Source organism: Rhagoletis pomonella, unplaced genomic scaffold (assembly GCF_013731165.1).
Source record: "Rhagoletis pomonella isolate Grant_MI unplaced genomic scaffold, Rhpom_1.0 Rhpom_scaffold_00242, whole genome shotgun sequence".
Taxonomy (NCBI): Eukaryota; Metazoa; Arthropoda; class Insecta; order Diptera; family Tephritidae; genus Rhagoletis; species Rhagoletis pomonella.
In genome coordinates, this window is record NW_023458796.1 from 4,153 (window position 1) to 10,808 (window position 6,656).

Below are 6,656 nucleotides of genomic sequence, written 5' to 3' on the forward strand. Positions count from 1 at the left end.
GAATCAACTAAAAGTGTGAAATTTTAACAAATTATCGAAAATTTCACTTTTTTAGACTTGGTCATTTGTAACACTTTTCATTGAAATCGGCACAGGTAAGAGGCACATCGATAACTTTCGATCTGTTGGGCCATTACGTTGATTAATATTGACGAATAGCTCCGAAAAATACAAAAAAACTCGTTTTTCGAAAAAATCTCGAAAACACTTCTTTAAAAAGAAAATTGCGTATTGTTGACGTGTTAAGCGAACCAAAATTAGCTGGGAAACGTTTCTTTCTTACATTCAAGCGATAAATGAAAATTTTTAAAGCAGTGTTACTGGGATTTTTGAAGCTGGTGCTCATTTTGTAGTCTCCCATTGTCTATGGCCTTACAAAATTTAGAACGCATTGACTTGTTGAAGCTTCAAAATCGGTCTCAGCCTCATGTAGTTATCAATCAGTTATCGACATTGCTTATATGTTGATAAGTAAAGGACTCCCGCTTTTTATTTTAAAATATCGAATAAAATGCGGGACAAAGGCAGGACACCTGGAAAAAATGAGTACATTTTGAGGTTTTTCTGTTTCGAAAAACCACGCAGGACAGACCTTTGAATAACAGTACGGTCCTGCAAAAAACAGAACGGATGGTCACCGTACGTATGATACATTTCATACAGATATATTAGCCTTGAACGCTAGACTAAGGGAGCCGATGTCGGAGAACCTCTTGATGGACATATTGGAGAGGAACGTTAACAGCAGCCTGAAGTTGATGCTTTTCAATGCTGGTGCGCAAACCCTACATGACCTACGTGACGTTGCTAGGAAAGACGAACAGATCCTGAAGGAAACTAGGAGCTTGGTACCGAACTATTCAGGACGGCATGCCAACGAAACCATGGCTATCACACCGGATGAATGGACAGGAGGAATGGATGGAGAAGTTGATCCACAAGTGGAAGCGCTAACTTTCCAGAGGATTAGGAAACCCGACTACTCAGGAATACAGTGATGGAACTGTGACAAGATGGTACACTCATACATCTATTGCGAGGAAGCGATTCGGCTCGTGTTCTGCTTCAAGTGTGGACAGAAGGGGGTGGTCACTCCAAGAAGCCCCAGATATCATCGTAGACAGGGAAACCGGAACCCGAGCGAGAAGGCAATCGGGGATTCTCGTTCGGCATTATAGCCCCCGAAGCAGGAAGTACAGGAGCAGCAGTCTCCTGTACTAAAGCAAAAAGTAAGCCAGTCCCAGCCAGAACCGTTCGTTTGCATGGAGATGTTAGTAGTTCGGAGAGTAGTACCAAATCCTCGAGAGTTTAACCACGGGTTATCATAACCTTCCCAGATAGTTCCGACAGTTCCGATTCCGAGTGTATGTTTTCTTCTACTGCCAATCCTCTGCAGGTTCGAGTTATTAGAGCTTCCCGTAGGGATGTCGCATGCCAGACTCAATTCCTAGTTAGCTTAGAGCAAAGAGACAGGATGATGAACGGATAAGGGCGGATATTTTTGAAGAAAAACCAAAACTTGTAGTTTCCGAAAATATTCTACAGTGGAGGAAATGATATTCTAGCCGAGTAAATATGCGAAAAAGAAAAGAAAAAAGATGTGAAGAATTCCTAAAAAGAAACAATTTAAAATATCAATCTTTGCGCGCGTTTGTTTACACGGCTGGTGGAAATAAGCAGAAATACTTGAAGGCATTTGCGTTAGCTCCCGATGTATTTCCAACCGTTTCGTGTTTAGACTTTCCAAATGAAGATGAGCCAAACTTCCATCAGCTCACACCAGATCAGAAGATAGCATTGCAAGAAGTTGTTCAGGAGTTTCCCTCGTTCGAAAAGCTAGGATTAGGTAAAACCAGTTTAGTGACGCACCATATAGACACGGGTGATGCAGTGCCAATTAAAAGTAAGCACTTTCCTCTTTCACCACCAAGGCAGGCGGAAGCCTATAGTGAAATTGGAAGGCTACTCAAGATGGGAGTGATTGAGGAATCGAATTCACCATGGTGTAGTCCAGTGGTACTAGTCCGGAAACTAAGCAAAGTCAGGCCGTCAATTAATTCCAGGAAGGTGAGCCCGATCACAAAGAAGGACTCGTATCCGTAACCCACATTAATGGGTTGTTGAGCAGGTTAAAGGATTCATAGTTTATAAGTGGTATTGATTTGAAGGATGCTTTCTTTTAAATCAAATTAGCGGAATCTTCTAAGAAAAAGACGGCATTTGCGGTTCCAGGAAAGCCATTGTACCACTTTAAAGTAATGCCCTTTGGCCTGTGCAACGGACCGCAAACAATGAGTCGGATGATGGATAAGGCTATCCCTTTACGATTGCGGGAGAACGTCTTTGTCTACCTGGATCACCTAATGGTGTGCAGCTCAAACTTCGAAGATCATTTGGAATTGCTGAAGGAAGTGGCGAAATGCTTACGGGAAGCGGGACTTACAATCAACGTAAAGAAGAGCAAGTTCTGCCAGAAGGAAATTCGGTATCTCGGGTACTTGATAGGCAATGGTTGTTTCAAAGTAGACCCAGGCAAAATAAAAGCGATAAAGGATTTTCCGATTCCCAAGTCTCCTCAGTCAGGTTCGCTGATTTATAGGAATGGCAAATTGGTACAGGTCGTTTATTACCAATTTTGCAGTTTGGCGGGTCCAATGACAGATTGCCTTCAAAAGTCACCTGGTCCATTTAAGTTAACTCCTGAGGCAGTTGAAGCATTTGGAAAGTTTAAAGTTGCACTCTGTTCAGCGCCTGTCCTGGCACAACCAGATTTTACTAAAGAATTCGTAATTCAATATGATGCATCCAAAATAGGAGTAGGAGGCGTGTTATTTCAGCTCGATGAGGAAGGGGCACAGCATCTCATAACTATTGTATCAAAGAAGTTGAATAATGCTCAGCGGAATTATACGGTCACCGAGCTGGAATGCCTCGCCGCAATAGTGTCAAGCATTTCACACCATATATTGAAGGATTGCCTTTTCGAATAATTACTGACCATTCAAGTCTCAAGTGGCTAATGACACAAAAAGACTTGAGCGGCAGGCTGGCAAGATGGTCGCTTCTATTGCAAAGATACAACTTGAGGATGGAAAATCGCAAAGGTTCTTTAAATGTTGTGCCGGACACCCTTCCGCGTTTTGACGTGGACGAACTCTCCTCTACCCCACCTCTAGAAATTGACTTGGCATCACCGGAAACAATTGAAAACAATCACGAAGGGCTACCCGGTCTACGCATAGTCGACAATAGAGTTTACAAAGAGGTGTGGAAGAGGATTCGCTCTGGCGTTTGTGGTTACCGGAAGGGCTGACGGAGCTCACAACCAAATGTTTACACGATTCCAATGCTAGTTACCATGGAGTTCGGCAGAAATATTTTTGGCCGCAAATGGCAAAGGACATACGCCTCTATGTGAACCGATGTGAAACCTGCAAAGCTGTGAAAGCAACAAATCAAATGTCCAGACTACCTATGGATCATACCTTCGTATCGGAGAGGCCATTCCAGCGTCTTTATTGCGACTTCTTAGGACCATACCCAGGATCAAAGAGAATAAGCCAGTTTTTGTTCATAGTGCTAGACCATTTTTCCAAATTCGTATTTTTGAACGCGATGCAAAACGCCATGCCGTCCAATGTAATTAGCTACTTTAGTACAGAAATTGTTCCAGCTTTCGAGGTCCCTCAATTCGTCCATAGTGATTAAGGGAAGCAATTCTTTTCGAAGGAGATGCAGCAGTTTTTTGAAAACTACGGGGTTGTTCATATTAAGACGAGGTTATACTCACCGCAGGCTAACGCCTCTGAACGAGTGAACAGGGAGATTGTTTCCAAAGTTAGAATATTACTGAAGGACAAGCAAGATCACATGGACTGGGACAAACACTTTCTCGAAATTCTGTCGGTTTTAAGAGGCGATTACCATACGTAATAATTAAGAAGAATTTAATTAACAATCCTAAATCATTTTATGGTTTCGTAAATTCATTGGTCATTGCCAACATGGTTGCTCAGTTCTTTAGGTCCACCTATTCTGTAGACTTCCCTATAAGTGGAGAATATCCGTTCGAGCTTTGTCCAATCAACTCTGCTTATATTCAAGTAATATCTTCCATGAAGTTTTACACTATTTAAAAACCTTAAAAGCGTCATTTAGGAAGGACCTGATCATATTCCGACCTGTTTTCTTAAAAACTGCGCTGAGGACATCTGCGAGCCTTTAACAACTCTATTCAATTTGTCACTAAAACATGGGGTTTTCCGTCAGCCTGGTAGGAGTCTCATAATACCACTTCACAGAAACGGCAGCAGGTCCTCTATAGAAAAATATCGAGGCATAGCGAAGCTCTCCGCTATCCCCAAATTATTCGAAGCAATTATTGTTAATCAGCTGACATATTCTATATCTTCTTCGATTTCACAATGTCAACACGGATTTTCTAGAGGAAAATCTACTATCACTAATTTATTGGAGTTTACAACTCTTGTCTCAAACGGTTTTAGAGAAAATGCTCATACCGACGTAATATACACCGATTTCAGTAAAGCTTTTGACAAAGTATGTCACTCGTTACTCATCCGTAAACTCGACCTAATCGGCTTTCAGCCCAGTCTTCTTCAATGGATCTCATCCTACCTCTCTGATAGAACACAAAGAGTTATTGTTAATAATTGTTCTTCCAACATCATTAAAGTGTCTTCAGGAGTTCTCCAGGGAAGCCACCTTGGTCCGATTCTGTTCCTGATATTCATTAATGATATTTCTTCTATAATAAAACATTCAAAAATTTTAATGTATGCCGATGATGTGAAACTTTTTAAAACATTGTCCTCTATCGAAGAAAGGTCTTTGTTACAAGCGGATTTGAGCAACATGGTTAGTTGGTGTAATGCAAACTATATGCCACTAAACCATCAAAAATGTAAAGTTATGTGTTTCTCTCGGAGAGCAGTGCAACCAGCTGTTTATTCAATATCAAATTATAATCAGGAGCAGGTATCCAATTTTGTCGATCTTGGTATCAAAATGGATTCCAAACTCAATTTCAACCATCATATTAATCTTACAGTCAATAAAGCCAAAAGCGTTTTTTCGTTTGTAAAACAATGGTCAAAAGAGTTCAAAGGTCCTTAAGTTACAAAAGCTCTTTTTACCACTTTAGTTAGACCTATACTAGAATACGGATCTATTGTTTGGAATCCCCGCTACCAAGTTCATTCAGAGAGGATTGAATCAATTCAAAAACAATTCTTGCTTTTCGCGTTGCGTAACTTCAACTGGGATTCAGGTTACAATTTCCCCCTTACACAGGTCGTCTAAAACTCATAAATTTGCTTACACTCGCAAGTCGTAGAGAAATGCTAGGTATAATATTTATCGTAAAATTAATGACAGGCTTGATTAATAGCCCGGCCCTCCTGGCTGAGGTAAATTTTAATGTTCCCTCTCGAGTTTCAAGACACTTTCGACCTCTATTTTTTGAAGCCATGCAAAACTAATTTTGAACTAAGCGAATCATTCCGTTGTTTATGTCAAGATTTTAACTCTCATTCCAGCACGTTTGATATGTCGGACTCGATTTTTACTATAAAGAAAACTATCATTTCCACTCTCAACAATTGAAATACTATCTTTAGCATATCCAATCAGCTGATGAATTTGATTCTGTAGCTGAATACTTTTAGATCTCGGCACTTAACAAACTCCTGTTTCCACTACTCGGCACCAAAAAACTAAAAAAAAGGTTCCGTACGTCATGCGGACTGCGCCCCTCGTGACGGTTGGGCGGGAATGGAGGGTCAAAAGCCGTTGTGATTAATTAATTAAATCAATTAATTAATTAAGACCGACTAAGTTCGGCAATTGACGGGGTAGGCTTCTCTGGCCTAAAACAATAGAGAATCACCGCAGCACCGGACTTGATTGTTGGTCCAGGGTTTACTCGGTATAATTCGGACTCAAGCATCTCGAAAATAATGCTAATTTAACCTAAACTGATTATACAACCAGGATTGAGTTTTGATCCGAATTTGCTGGGGAAACTCTGGCCCAACTTTAGATTTCTTACCAGTATTACTATAAACCACCCTGACTTACTGATACCCAAGATTGATCCTTTAATGGTTTAATTCATTGTTTTGTGATTACAAGTATGATAGGATCTGACCCAGTATCAACTAAATCAGTAGACATATTGTTCCGGAGGCCGATTATACAAAACTGATCCACCCAGCATTGCAAGCGAATACTGACGCGGAAAGTAGTATAAGCGTTCATTTCAATGGTTCCGTATCATAGAAATAAACTTATTAGGCAACTACGGGGTAGTAAACTTTTTTTGCCCGGCTAAAGACTTTGCGTCGTGCCCTACGTTACTATGATTTTACCACCTTGAAGAATACAGTTAACCCTTTTCCTGTGACGAGTCGTGAAGTGAAGCAGGTTTGTCATGGGTTACTGTTTGCCGCACCAAAAAACTTAAGCATTTTATTCTTCGGCCTATGGTGCACCCGGTAACGCATCAGAAATTTCGGTGGGGTGCGATAAAGCCATGCGAGATAACGCCATATGGCTCTATCTCCCATCCAATTGCGAGGTAAAGCCATATGGCATTATCACGCTTCGTATTGAGAGATAATGCCATATTTTTTTTT